The following is a 15463-nucleotide window of genomic DNA, read 5'->3' as shown; positions in this document are numbered from 1 at the left end:
ATATGTGGTCTTAAATATATATCAGTATATATCAGTTACATCAGTTAAATTTGCAGTTTGGCTCCAGATTACAAAAAAGACACATGGAAATTGGAGCCTAAAAAAATAGCAGAATAAAAATAACCTCTGTTATCCCAGTATATATATATTTTTTTCTACAGTTTTCTACCCTTTTTGATTATATTAGACTTAATTTTCCCTGCAGTAAATGGGCAGTGCTTCACTATGGGGAGTTAACAATGAGAAGAAAATTCCTCAGCTTTGAGGAATGATTTCATAATTTGGTCTGCTTTTTTAAAACTGAAACAGAACCTAAAAAAAATGCTTCTATTTCAACAGTATATTTTTTCCCATAACATTTTAGGATATTTACACCTCATGTCATTACACATTGTAATTATGTAATTGCACATCTTAATTACGCATTCTCATTATTTCATCATGCATGCTACAACAATTAAGTAATTAGATCTAATTGTATAAATTAGATCTAATTATATAAATACATGACAATGGCATAAAAATGGCCTGAAAGAATGGGGAAGGCTTTAATTAAAATGCAAGGAATGCTTTACGTGCCACAAACCTGTGCAATCAGAGGAACATGCAGCACTGGACTCATCCTGTGCAGTGATTATTAGGACTGTTTGAGGACTCTTACTTTTCGTAAACTGAGAGTGCTGAGTGCTCACAGAAGTTCTTGGTAATCATCTTCAGACATTGGATTGTGAGTTTGTTTGCAACTTTGGGCCTGATATTGAAATTCCACGGTGATTAAATTTTGGTGCACTGGCATGTGTGTATTAAGTATGTATGTAATTGTTTACCATGTTGGCCTTCTAGGCTCTGTAGGCCCTATGCATTTATTCATTTAATCTATGCCTCACTTCCCTCAGACTTCAGTTTCCTGTTGGTGGCAGGAATTGTAGGCTATAGCTACCTCAAACCACTAAACTCAGCAGTACACAGTCTTGAGCACTACTGTGACCATCCAGACTGCAGAACTAGTAGCTAGCTTGCTCCCTGGCACATATTAAGTTGTACCAAAGAGCATATTCCCAGGTAATGCTTGGGTACGTATCAGGGGACAGTGCAGGTCAGGGGCTATTTCCAAAGACAGTATGAATGAAGCTACCCTGTTCTGGGTGCACGAACCAAAGATTTTGTCATATGGACACAAGCTGTTCAGTCCCACTTGCCAAAGACAACCAGGAATGGACCCAACTTGTTCTGCTTAGTTTTTTATTATAGCTATAGCCACAGAGTCCGTCTCATGAGCCAGTCCCAGTCTTTTAGCTAAGAACATGCTTTAAGATCGAGTACTCTTGAGTTGGGTCCCATTTTCTGTTGAGACTGTTCATGGCCATCACATTATACTTCCATAAAAGCAGCCTGTTACGGAGACCTCAATACCCTGGTCAGACTGTTGGTGTTTGCCACACAGAGCCTGATAAGTGGAAATATAATCTGAAATTCATGACTTGTTGGACATTTTCTTTCTTTTATTGATCATTCTTGACAAAGAGTAGAGCCGTCTTTGTTACAGCTACATGCCTGAGCTCTTGACAGAGAATGCCCTGCCTCACAAAAGTCTCTGGTTGCCCTATGTAGCTGAGGCTGTACCCTAGTTGTGGGCTTGGTCAAGAGAGGACAGTGCAGATGTCTAAGCAACAGACATGCAAGCAACAAGACATCATAGTAAGACCAAGCTATTTCAATTTTTTGGCTAATCTTTTCTTGTTTTCAGAAGACTCCTTCACTGGATTAAACTGATTTTTTTTCACAAAACAGGAAGCAATTTTTGCAGCAAAAAATATCTGATTGAAAAACCCACACAGTTTGAACAGGAAATATTTGTCCTGCTCTATTCAAATCACTTTATTTCATAAAGGTAAAAGTTTTTTTTAAATATTAATTGATGTATTGTGACCATACTGAAAATTCCCTTGCATAAGCTTCTTGACTTTCTTCTTTTAGAAGCCAGCCAAATAAAGGAGAGGTAGCAATGGCTTTAGGAAAAAAATAATAATTAATTTTAATTGCATCTTCCATTGGAGATTCATCAGAATGATCTGTTAATTTCTCAAGGGAATATATACCTGGCCTTTGTAGCACAATGGAGAATGTGCCCTACCTGATAGAGCTTAAATTTATTTTGCTTCCTTTGTTTGCAACAGAAATTTTGCACTGGCTAAGAAATTAGGAGATCACTTTTTTCCCATAGTAAATGCCTTCATTTTTCCTCATAGGAGTTTCCTAGGAAATCTGCAAGTAACCTAGCCTTTCACTTTTTTACCTAACCATGTATCATATTATTTAAAAAAAACAAATGGAGAAGAAATGCATTTATTTTTACTCTGTTGTAATCATGTTATAATGTTTGCTCCCATTCTTCCTTTTGTGCACTTGCAAGAATGAAAATGTTTAGTTCTTACTTTGCTCCCCATTCCTCTGTCTGGAATGAAAAGTACACCAAATATATCTCTGCTGTAAGTCCATTGGAGATAATAGAGTTGCAAAGGGTTTGAATGTTACTCATTGTGCATAACCTGTAACCTAATTTTCAGCAGAATAGGAGTAGAGGTTCTCTGTGCCTTTATTTAGAACTGCAGCTTCCATTAAATTTAATTACTTCTCTCTGTGGCTGTAAATAGAAGGTGTCTCTTATTAAATTTAATTCCTTTTCCTGGCAGCTTGCGTGATAAAGGTGTGGCTACTAAATGAGGGTGTCTCCTAAATGGAGTGAGATTGAATCAAGGATGTATAGGAGAAGATTTCAATTTTATGCTGAAACTGATAAACCTCACCGAAATAAAAATCACAACTGTTATAAAATGCACCAAAATTCCTTGATTAAAAGAAGAGTTATCTTCTAGAACTAAGCTGCAAGTGTAGGAAAATAAACTAGAGGTGCACAATTAATTATTGTGTTTAAGAATGTTAAATTAGGCCTGGTTCGGGTTCCTGGTTTTCTGATAGATACAAAGAAAAGGAAATTATTTAAAAAATAGTACATTTTTCTCCTATAAACTTTCTTGACTAAATAACTTAAGGGTAAATCTGGAAATGCCTGTGGGCTTGTTCTCTTGAGCTACTGCCATTGCATCATGCACTGGGAAGAACGGTGTAATTTTTCTATATCGACAGTGGTCTTAGTTTTTTGGTTTTACTATCATTCTTATAGTCTTTCTTCCGCTATTGCATTTCTCATCAGTCCTGTGTTTGAAACTGACCCCTTCCCTAGTTGACATAACTCTTACTTGAGATGGCGTGAAGGTTTCAGTAAAGTTTTCATTAGTCTCTAGGGGAAAAAAAAAAAGTAATACCCTGAGAGCTGTGCTGTACTCACCTTTGTCGCTCATAATCCTCCTGTTCATCCACTGCACATTTTTATCATTTTATTTTCTGCACGGCTACAAATATACATATTTATAAAGTACTCATCACCATGGTATCCAAGTGCACTTCAGTTTATTAAAAGGATTATATGACGTGGTTGCTTGTAATAGCAGGGGATTGGACATGATGACGCAAGTTCCTTCTAGTCTCATGTTTCTATAAACTAAACTAATACCATAAAACATTTCCCTAAAAATAGGTACCATTTGGAGTGTCACTTTATAACATTTAAAACAGCACCAGTTTTGTTGCAAAGTACATCGTGAAATGTTGAAGGACTCTGCCTTCTGGTTTCCAGGTGGGCTTTCCTTAGCTGCGGTTAGGAAAGCTCAATCTAAAGCAGCAAAGCGAACCAAAGAAAGGCTGAGCTTTATCGTCAGCAGGCCTCCTTGACATTCTGAATCTCAGCTGTCTTATCCTGGCTTAGATAGCCCCAGAGCGGGGAAAAATGAAGTGCTAAAGTATTTTTTCTGGACTATTTTGCCCATCATATTGGGAATCTAAAGCCTGGGCCTCTCCAAGGAGCCCCCGTGGGCAGTCGTTGTGCCTGGAAGCATGCACTCAGGGGTAGAGTCTTGTAAAAGCAGGGTGATGACTAGTGAAATTCATTTTAGTGACAAGTTTTTATTCAAAATCACTTGGACTACTACAGGGCACTGACAGAAAGAAGGGAGAGGGCAGAGCAGGAGCTATGGGAAAGGGCCAGTGGGCATGCTTATCCGGGCAGGAGAGTGGAAGTTCATGCTCTGAGCTGGGCAGAAGGGGTCTGTCCCAATTCCTGTTGGTTATTAGTCACATTAATGCAGCCTTACATTGGGGCTTTCTGAGCCCTGCTGGGACGTTTATTAGCCGTGTGCCATGCTAATGTGGTTTGTATGGGCATATCTGCCCAGCTCAGAGCACTGGCAGAAGAGTCGGTGTCTGTTTGAACCTGTCCCTGTAGGCAGGCTCCTGCAGAGGTCAAGGTTGGTGTTGGTAGCCAAGATTAGATGTCCAAAATAAGGACAGTAGAAAGTAGTGTAACATTCCATTTTAACATATACGAAGACCACAGAGTAATCAGTTGCATTTCTCTGCGTAGAACACTGTATGTTATTAAGCTAAAATAAAAAAAAACCCTGTTGCACATAGACTATGCTGCATATGACTAGCTTTGTGTGTAGTATGCACTGTTCTACACCTGGCTTAGCTGAAGGCCTCTGAAATGACTCTCACAAGGAAGGTTGATAGGCTATAAATATCTATAAATTAGTCTTCCTGATTTTTTTGCATTTTTCAGTGTTTGAGATGAAAAGTGTTCATGAGTTTTCAAAGGTCAAAGCTTATGTTGTTAGCAAGTCATTCTGGATTGGTATTGTAGAATAAACTTTTTTGTTTTCCAGTGTGTTCTTTCACATTCATGGGCCAGGCACCTACGAGGTTTTAATTTGTAAGGGGTTTTGTTTGCCAAGTAGCCAGTGATAACAGAATTACAGTTCTGCTGATGCAAATGGACTGTTATTGCACCAAACTTAAAATAGTAAATCATTATAACCATTCTAAGAGGAGGACTCTGTGTGTGTTGTGATACAAGGCTTATACTATTATATTCGTCATGCATTTTTGATAAATGGAGAGTCAAACAAAAATATATCAAGTAATGTAATTTTAATAATTATTGTTGTTTGTACTGTTTTTGAAAAGTTGCTGCCTCATTTTCAGCTTTGTGAAATTTAGGTTCATAACATGAAGCAGTAGGAACCAATTCTTATCGTGACATTTCAGCTGAACAGCTGTACACGTGTTGCATGCATCTCCTTGTATGGTGCATCAGTGTGGGGACTGTGCTGCATAAAGTATAGCAAATGCAAACACCCCTTTTTCTGAGACTTCAGCTTTGTCCATTTTCAAATGCAGCTCTGGTGGAACCAGCAGGAGATGCTAAAACTTAAGAAAATTGGAGTACCCCCAGTCTCTGGTCAAATTTCTTTAACGGTGTAAAATTTTTGCAGTGACGTGAAAAATAAAGCCTTGAAGGGCTTGTGTATATTAGGAACATGATTTCAGCTTAGATACTATGCCCAAGTTAGCTTTAGATCTAGCTGGCTTAGGTATGGCAAGTAACGAAGCTGCCTTGGCATGTTTTGCTAAGCAGGCAATCTTCAGTCTGCTGAAATTGATAGTGCAGCTACTTCATTTGTGATCCAACCAGTTAGTCGAGAACACCATTTCTAGCCAAGTATGCTTTTATGGAAGACTGTTACCTCCACAGGCTCATGCATTGACTTTTAAATACTGTGATCAGGATTCAGACCAAGATTCTCCTACCAAGGCAAAAGAATTGTCTTGCTATATTCCCACTAGAACCTGTGAGGAGAGGAGTTTTGTCTATCAGAACATTTTTCAGTTATGTATTTCTGTAAGACTTCGGAAGTTTAAAGACATTTTAAAACAGGAAAACTTACACTTAATCACGTAAAGTGGTCTTGTTGTAGACAAAAACAGAGCCCTAAATATTTATTGAGCCATGGATGTGGGCAGCAATTTTTTTGGCTGTTAATTTGTTAGACCATTGTGGATATGGTATGATCACTAGTTTACTAACAGATGGACATCCTTTTAAAGCCAAGCTGTTACATATTTTTACCATTTTAGTTTGGATGGAAACCAGCTTTTTACCTTATGTTGTGCTTTTTATTTCTTATGTCAGAGGACAAAATCACTTCCAAAATGTGCTTTTAAAAATAAGGAACATTTCTGTAATCCATGTGCACTTCTTCATCAGACCAATACTTGCCCTGGATATTCCCCTGCTAGAAGAATATCTGTGTCTGACCTCAGGGCCTCATTTCCTGCCCCATCCTCTACCTAAATCAATGGAATGCTGTTCAGTTGATGAAGTCCAGGTACAACAGACTTAGGAGATGTCATGACAGATGCCAGGCGTAGGGATATTTTGTCAGTCTATTCTCTTTGTTCAAGTATTCCACCATTTGTTGGTTTTGCCATCTGTCATGCTTTGCCTGGTGACTCCCTTTGTTCTTGTTGACTGTGTGGTGGGCCCTGCTGCCTATATTTGATTCATAGCTCCTGACCAAAATCTGAGCCAACATCTAACACCATTGTTATTCACTCCTGCAAATGTAAATTTAAAATTTCAGTAATATACAGTGTACTGTAGACGTAGATGGCAGTATATATATCAATGGATGTTTTCTCTGGTTTCTTAGTCAAAGAATTGCACCTCTGAATACGATACCATACACTACCCAGCATATTTTAAAATGAAGAATATTGTGGGTTTATGTGCAACCTCTTTATTGATTCCAAGGGCTGATGCTAAAGACTTCTTATTGCATAACCTTTCTCTGAAAATTTCAAACAGAAGAGTATCAGCAGAGGCACAGGTAAATGATAAAGAATGGATTTAGACCTTCTCTTCATTTTCCTTAGTCCAAAAAGCAAAATCTACAGTTTTTACTCAAAAGGAAGAAATTTATTGAAAGAGGAAAGCAGTCTGGTTAAAGAAACTAAGATATGTTTGTGATCCTTATGAAGGGAAAAAACCCCAGGAAAACAAAAAACAGTCTGATGTAATTAAATTGAGAGAATTAGGTGAGATCTCAGAGGCAAATCTTATATAAAAATGTAAGGAAAAGCTTTTAATTTCTCAGAAGTATGGTACTAGTTGCAGAAAAGGAAGTAAGAAGAGTAGAAAGAGACTGACTTTGGAAAATCATGAACTTGTTACTGACATCAAAGGATAAAAAGAATGTGAAAAGTATAAACTAAGTCAAATTATTAAGGATGTGTATAAGGAAATTATAAAAGAATGTAAAAAAATGTATAGGACAACTAGCAGGAGACATCAACAGTAAAAGAAATAGTTATGTAACTATATTATCAGCAAAAGGAATTTTGAGGAAAATCTGTTCCTTTTCATTGATGACTGATGGTGCTGAAAAATAGCAGTGTTTAACGGTTGCTTTTTGTATCGGTTTTCACAAAAAGAAATGAAAAGTTCAGTTATGAGAAGCTGCTTAGTACAATTATGACCACAAAGAGTTGAAAGAACTCAGGCAAGAACACAGCATGGTGTGGATAGATGAAGTAGATATTTTCTTATTAACTCCTCACAAGCATCATCATAACCTAGTTACAAAAAGAATAATGATTCTTACTGGTTATTTTGTGAAGGATACGTGGCAGAAAACTGAACAGACATAGCATGTTATCTTTTGAAAAGGAAAAAAGAGAGTCAAGGCATCGTAGGTCAGCTAGCTAAACTCCAGTTTCTAGAAAAAAACTTTGGAACAAATAACCAAGCAAGCTTTTCTAAGCACTGGGAAGATAATAAGAATGAACAACAATCTACCTTTCTTAAAAATGAATTGAACCAACCTAGCTTAGTTTCCTTCTGCAGCAGAATAACAGACCTTGTGGACTGTTACTCCTAAGATTGTCACCTGGGATTGAATAGGGATTTTGTGCAACAAGACAAGTTGAAAAGTTGGGCTAGTCACACTAGTCATGACTGTCAACCTGCCCGATTTCCCAACCATTGAAAATTCTTGTCTTCATTACAGTGCCACTTTTCATGGTGTCTCATTGATGTGAGTTCCCTTCCAAGGTTACAGAAAATGGAGTTTTAAAACCAAATCTATGTTTTTGCAGACATTCTAGCCAACCACCAGGTGAGGGCTGTAAATTAAAGAACTTCTCAAAAATATTTAAAGAAAATTGCAAGAGAATATAAAATAATTTTAAATCCTTTCCTCCATTGTAAAGCACAATGGAGACATTGCTATTACATGAAATTTAAATGTGGAATAATGGGTACAAAGAGACTTAGATTACTTCTGTTTTCTCCACTTGAGTATGGTTTAATTGAGTAGCTGAAGGGGAGCAGCAAGGGCCAGCTGACCCCGAGGGATCGGGTGTGGGGACCGAGCAGGGGTATAACACAGCACACGGGGCAGGGGCCTGCCAGCCAGGAGCCGGACCCGTGCAAGCAAGGCCAGCAGAACAGACCCAGAGACCGTGGCCGCATTCGGCCAAGATCCCAGATCAGCAGGCAGGTTCATGGTGATAAGGAAGGTCAAGCTGGCAAATCAGACTACAGGTCCAGATCGGGCCTGGTGAGGATAACGGGTCAGACACAGCCCTGTGATCACTAAAGCCATTAAGGCTTATTAGCGCCCTCAGGGCACTTCAGCCAGACCTCACCATTCCCAGACAATTGTGCAGGCTTTATGTAAGCAAAGGTGTACAAAGGCTGCTGACAGAAATGCCTTTTGTCTATGTGTACTTATATATCAAACTTCAAGCCATTTTCTAAACAGATTTAAGATTTCTTTTTCTTTCCCACCTTATCTGTCATGCTATTACAACTTTTTTGTGCTGTGATTAGAGTTATAGCCAACAGTGACTGGTGAAAATGAAAATATTCAAGAATTCAGACTTAATTTTTATAATTTTCCAAGGCTCAGCAGTTTGTCTGAAGCTGTTAGGGATGGTTTACTACTGCTCTCCATCTACTGTAGTGGGCTCATCAATATTTGGTATACTTTAGATTGACTTTGCACTGGCATAAGCCAGAAGTGTTTGCAGCTTCAGTGCTGATGGAGCAGGAAGGATTAAGCTCCTGTTCTAAATATATGCCTACTGTAAACATACATCTGACATTTAGGGTAACAGCAAGTAATATCTTTTGAGCCTGCAAATCTTATCAAAGAGCTGGGATACCTGCTCCCAGGCACCAAGTTTCTCTGTTTATTTTAACACTTCCAGTTTTCCTCTGCACAAAAATTCTCTGATCAGAGACTCAAAAGGTGTGTACACAGAGTATCAAAACAATACAGACCATACCGAGGTCTAACTGGATTAAAAGTAAAAAATCCAGGCCAAAGTTTCTGATCTACATTTTCAAATGGACTGTAATGCATATTGGCAAAATACAAATGTTCAATTCACATAACGTGAGTTATTTTTGTAAATGAATTCATCCTTCCTCACAGCCACTAAAGGGGGCAAAGGACTTTAAAATGAAGGGAATAAACTAATTATTTAAATAATTCTTTCTTATACTAAGCTGTGTATGCTTTGTCATTTGTAACAGGTACTTCCATTTTTACAGGAATATCCACTGCTGGATGATGTCAAGAAAGTACCCTCAAGGCATCTTGCTGGTCAGCAAAACAAATGGTGAGTTTTGTCTATAAATTCTTCAAAACTTTCCCCTCATTGTTGCCAGCTAATTGTTCTTCCACACAAAAGTCCTTTTATAACCACTACATAGAATTTAGCTCTTGGTAGTCCTCTTGTAGGCAAATAGAGTTAAACAGGTCAGTTTGCAAGTCACTAATTTTCTAGGCTAATGGTTGTTGTCTCCCAGGGAAGAAACGTGATTTAGAAATGTTTTAAGAAACTGCTCCTTTTTTAATAGACAAAAATGTGCCACAGCTCAGTCTTGCAGCATCTGTGTTTCACACTTTTATTACCAGTTCTGTCTTGCATCAGTATTTAGTAGCTAAACTAATAGATTATCAAGGTTCACTACTAAAAGTACTTAAAAGCCTTCACTGACCATCACAAGCAGTGTAGCCTCTTAATTAAAGTGAGCTCTACTGATATCACAGTATCCTGGAAAATGCATTATTTATAATTATTGCTTTGAGTTCTAGTTTACTATGCTATCCTGTGTACACTTACTTGGTTTCTGACTCCTTAAAACTACTAATATATATTTTATACAAGATATATGTATACAGTAAATAATCTGCAGGACTTTACACATGCTTACTTATGCATTTGTTAGAAACTTTTCAGTGAATCATTTTTCAGCAATTTGGAGTCTAAAACTGACATTCAGAATTATCTTAACTGAACTATATGTATTTGATGAAAAATTTTGCTTAATCAGAACAAGTGCCAAGTACTATTTATAGGAAAGGTTTATCAAATGGACAAATACAGGCTAGGAAAAGCAGTAAGGATTCTAGATAAGGTTAATGATTCACAAGGTTGAACTCAAGTCAATTGCTGTTGCAAAAAAAAAAAAAAAGCCCCACAATACTGCTACGTATAAAGAGAAGCATAGTTGAACACTCCTTCCAAGTGAAATTCAATGGGCTTGTAATGTTGTCCCTAGTGTCTGACCTTACAATTGAGAAGCTTAAACAGCTTTTTTCACAGTCTCTACAGATATTTGAATCTTTTTGTAGTGTTTCATAAATGTATTTTTTAGCATGGGATATGAAGAAACACATAAAGGCACAGAATGAAGGTTTCAGCAGTTTTTATTGTATTTTTACTTGAAGAAAAAAGACGGGAGTTGATATTGCTTTAAAAAAAAGCAGCGAACCTCCTTGTTCTAGTTCATCATTTCATTGGAAGTTGTGAGAAGTCTGCCTGTTAGAATACTGGTGTTTCCTCCACTTCACCAGGTTCTTAGTGCAGATAGCTCACTCCTCTATGGTTTTAGTGACTGAAAACAGCTGAAGGAGAACAGCTGGCTCTGCCCTTGGGTTATTATTGGGTTGTACTCGGCCCTGGTGAGGCCGCACCTTGAATACTGTGTTCAGTTTTGGGCCCCTCACTACAAGAAGGACGTCGAGGTGCTGGAGTGTGTCCAGAGAAGGGCAACGAGGCTGGTGAGGGGTCTGGAGAACAAGTCTTATGAGGAGCGGCTGAGGGAACTGGGGTTGTTTAGCCTGGAGAAAAGGAGGCTGAGGGGAGACCTCATCACTCTCTACAACTACCTGACAGGAGGTTGTAGCGAGGTGGGTGTCGGTCTCTTCTCCCAAGTAACAAGTGATAGGATGAGAGGAAATGGCCTCCAGTTGTGCCAGGGGAGGTTTAGATTGGATGCAAGGAAAAATGTCTTTACTGGAAGAGTGGTTAAACATTGGAAGAGGCTGCCCAGGGAAGTGGTTGAGTCCCCATCCCTGGAAGTATTTAAAAGATGAGTAGATGAGGCACTTAGGGACATGGTTTAGTGGACATGGTGGTGTTGGGTCGACGGTTGGACTCAATGATCTTAGAGGTCTTTTCCAACCTTAATGATTCTATGATTCTATGGAAAAAAATAATACAGGCAAAGGCAAGTCATCAAATAAAACTGTTTGCATTCTGATATAGGCATATTCAGAGATCATAAACTTACAGAGAATTCATTAATCGTACAGACAGGTTCTCTAAATAATCAGTTATCTGTTAAGTAGGAAGAATTAGAGTCTTTGAACTGTGGACAGATGCATGCAATTAGAAACAAGACCACATTATTTCCAATAAAGGAATGCAAATCAACAGCAAGGGAACAGGTGCATTAATGTCATGGACCATTAAAACTTATCACAGGTGCATTATGAAGCATGTGGAGAAGCAAGTCAAGTTCATTCACCAAAGACTGCAATCAGTTTGTTATTATATCGTATGGAATATGGCAATATTTTTGCAAAATAGCTTTGCCTCAAGTAATACTTTTACTGCTGGATATGAACAAATTTTCCTCCTTAATAACACTAATATTTCAATTTGCTGAGCATTTTTTACTCAGACTGTGTTCTGTATTAACAGGTACTATCTATGTAGCTTGAGACTATGAGATATCAGTTAATATCTAACCAACGGATCTTACTTGTCTTTAGAGATGTATCTCTGAACCTAGCCATAGCTTTCTATATGGTAACTTACTGTTAGACATAATTCTTCCAGCTCTTTTGGATGCTAGTGGATGGTTTCCCAGCAGTTCAGTTTGGTTCAAAGGGTAGGATGGGAAATGTCAGCCCCTTGTTTGGCAGTGACTGAGAAGAAAGAGCAAGACATGTCTCCTGTATGGCCTGCTAAATGAGGACCAGCAGATACAGCAGAAGTTTTATTAGTTGTAATAGCAAACATACATGTTCTTGCTGCTCTTTGAGTATCCATAGAGAAATAAGGTGCTACAGTAGAAGCACTTGGTAAAAAGCAATTCGTAATTTTATTTAAATGTGACTCTAGGAATCCTAGCCGTTAGTATTTTGAGTGCTTTTTCTATAAAATAGCTTGGCCTGATTCCTTCTTGCTTCAAATTATCATAATTCCATAGGCAACAGAGAGCTAGATTAACATTAGCAGCAATGAGGATCAGCTGCAGACTTGCAGAAGTACAACACAAGATAAGTCTGAAGAGAAAATACCCGGTGTAAATATCCATAACATAATTAGACAGTCTGCATTCTTTTAAACTATTGCTGGCTCACTAGAAGTTCATTTGTGTATTCACAATTACTTCATAGTGACTATCGTTACCATATCTTTTGACAGAAAGGAGATATTGATGATTGATATAAGCAGCCAATGAGTATGAACATGCTCTGGGATATCTGCATCTCCTCTAGATGCCTCTTTTTCAAAGATACACTCTCAGAAAGAGGAAAAGGTTGCTTTAAAGAAACAAAGAACAAATGATGAAGAAAATCAAACTGAAGGATAACAAGTTTTGTGGATCTCTAAAACTGCAATTTCAAAATGCAGTATTGCTTGAGGAGCAATACTGTAAGCGTGGTGGAAGTTCTTTCTATTTTAATTGGCACATGATATTAACAGTATCTTAGTTTGTTTTTTTACATGGTGTCTAGCCATAGTGATTGTGTAGCACTAAAGTTAAGGAGTAAACGTGTAAATATATTCTGTTCCACTCTAAACAAAAATATATTTTTATTCTGACAGAAAATGTCAAATTAATGACGAAGCAAAGCTAGAACATTTTTAGTCAGAAATGTTCCGATGGAAACTTTCTTTAACAAGAGGTATTTGTGCTGTCAAATACATTAGCTGCCTACTTGGCTCTTGGCCCAAGTTCCTTTCCTGAGATCATCCATACTGTGGCTATGGTGGTTCACTCCTGAGATCTCTTGGTCTAAATCAACCAATTTTTCTCAGAGAAACTCAAGCATGCTTCTGGGGATTGTCTGTTCCAGGGACCACTCCCACTAGGCAGCATGGAAAAGCTGGGCTTGGGACCCTACGCAGTCCTGTGGCCCTATTTCTGTGAGCTTTGTGCTCTGAAACACCCACACACACATTCATTGCCAGCCTTAGGTGGCTTTTGCCTTCAGCATGGCATTATAAAAACCTTTCTCTGGTAGGTGTTGGCACAGACTTAGGCAGGAATTTTAGGCCATTGAGAAGTACCTGGCAGGTGGCTGAACAAGAAAGAGCTTTGTGAAGCATTCTAGGCACACAGGTGGAAATTATTGCACCCTGGTTGAAACTTACTTGATTTTTTTGGCTGTTATTTTGAAATACATATTGAGGTTTTTTGTGATTGAAGCAGATAATTTTCATGACATTTAGTGGAAAAACAAATTTTATCCTGGTTTGTAGCTGTAGGTGTTTAATTGATAATTCAGGAAAATGACATTTTCTGAGTAAGTTTCATGTTAACTCTCATTATGGCTCTTTCTAGAAACATGTTCCATATTCTTGAGTGCCATTTTCTGACACATTTGAATTGACTGTTCTGTTGTTCTAATTAAATGTAACTGTCGGAGGTCATGATCATTGGGTGTGGTTGTCATTAATGGCATTAACATAGCATTCCAGATCACTCAAGATCTTAGTCATACTGATGGTTTTAGAGAACGTTGCAAACATCAAATCTCTGAATCTAGCCCCTACAGAACGTGAGCAGAATAGAGCTGAACGCTGCAATGATGCACTGCTGTTGCTTCCATTGAGCAGATAGACTGCTGTTCTGACCTGCTGGTGACATTTTATGTTTTTTATATATATATTATTTTAAATTTATTTAAAGGGCAGTAGTTTTGTACTTAAAATATTGAGAGTAGTAGATCTAAAGCCCTGGTCATAAGCGTATGCAGAGTGTCAGTGAAATTTATTTCCAAGAAAAGTGAATAGTAAAGGGTTTTTTTCATGATCATGGCTAACCAGTCTATTCAGAAACCTAGGGCTGTGAGCTGTGGACACAAAGGTTGCAGTCTGTCTTAATGATCGGAGAATGGACACCCCCGCTATAGTGGTGTGAAATTCCTTGAAGTGCTGCTCTCTCCTCAGCGACATCACTTCAGACTTCGAAAAAGAAGTCTGCCTCAGCCAGCTACTCCTCATCCATATTCAGGCACTGAGAGCACTGTATTGTCCTGCGCTGAAAAATCAATACTGTGAATACCGTGTGTGCTGAGCCTATTTGATCTCTATGGTTGTCATGGCTACAGTTCAAGGTATTGATTCATCCACAGGGATCTCAGGGTTGGATGGTCCCTGTATTGAGGCAGAAATCTTTTGTCCTGTGAAATCTAAGCACATTCTACAATGCACCCGGTTTCACACATACTTAGACCACCAAAGTGGTTTTTTTTTTTATCTTCTAGGGGTGAGGGTAGACAAGGCAATTTCTCAAATACCTCCTTCAAATTCTGGCAGATTCTATTGCCAAAGATATTGCAGACATGATAAAATGTATAGTGAAAATTATATGGATGAAATGAGAGACACTCAAAATACTGCTGGTTTGCTTCAGTGAACACAGTGAATCATGCAGACTGGGTGTATCCTCAGTAGCTGTTCTTTGGATCCTTTTGTTCATGTATTGGATCTATTTTGGTCAACTTAACAAAGGAAATCAATTGGAAAAGATTGTGATTGGAAAGGATTGTAATTTGCATTAGAGCTGTGTATAGAAACTGCTGTTTCATACTGTTTATTCATACAGTTTACTTTTTTATAGATGCATGTATATATACATAAATGTATTTATAAAACAACAGGTCCCAATTTTCCTCTGCTATATATATCCTAATTTTAGCCAGTAGTCATGTCTCTCTGTTTAGATACCTTTTTGCTTGTATTCACAGAGTAACTGATCCATCTATGATTGTTACTGGCTTTGATCCCCTGGAACATGTGTAACAGTTTGGGTAGTAGCAATGTCTTAGCCAATTTTACTGACAGGGAACTGATTAAAGTAACTGGTAAGATAACACAGTAAGAGTGTGGTTTGACTAAGACCAAAATGCAAGTCTTTGAGATCCAAAACTGTATCCAGTAATCTAATCTCCTATTGTCTTAGACAAATTATATT

This window comes from Aptenodytes patagonicus, chromosome 3 (genome assembly GCF_965638725.1).
Source record: "Aptenodytes patagonicus chromosome 3, bAptPat1.pri.cur, whole genome shotgun sequence".
Taxonomy (NCBI): domain Eukaryota; kingdom Metazoa; phylum Chordata; class Aves; order Sphenisciformes; family Spheniscidae; genus Aptenodytes; species Aptenodytes patagonicus.
This window is presented reverse-complemented; position numbering follows the sequence as displayed.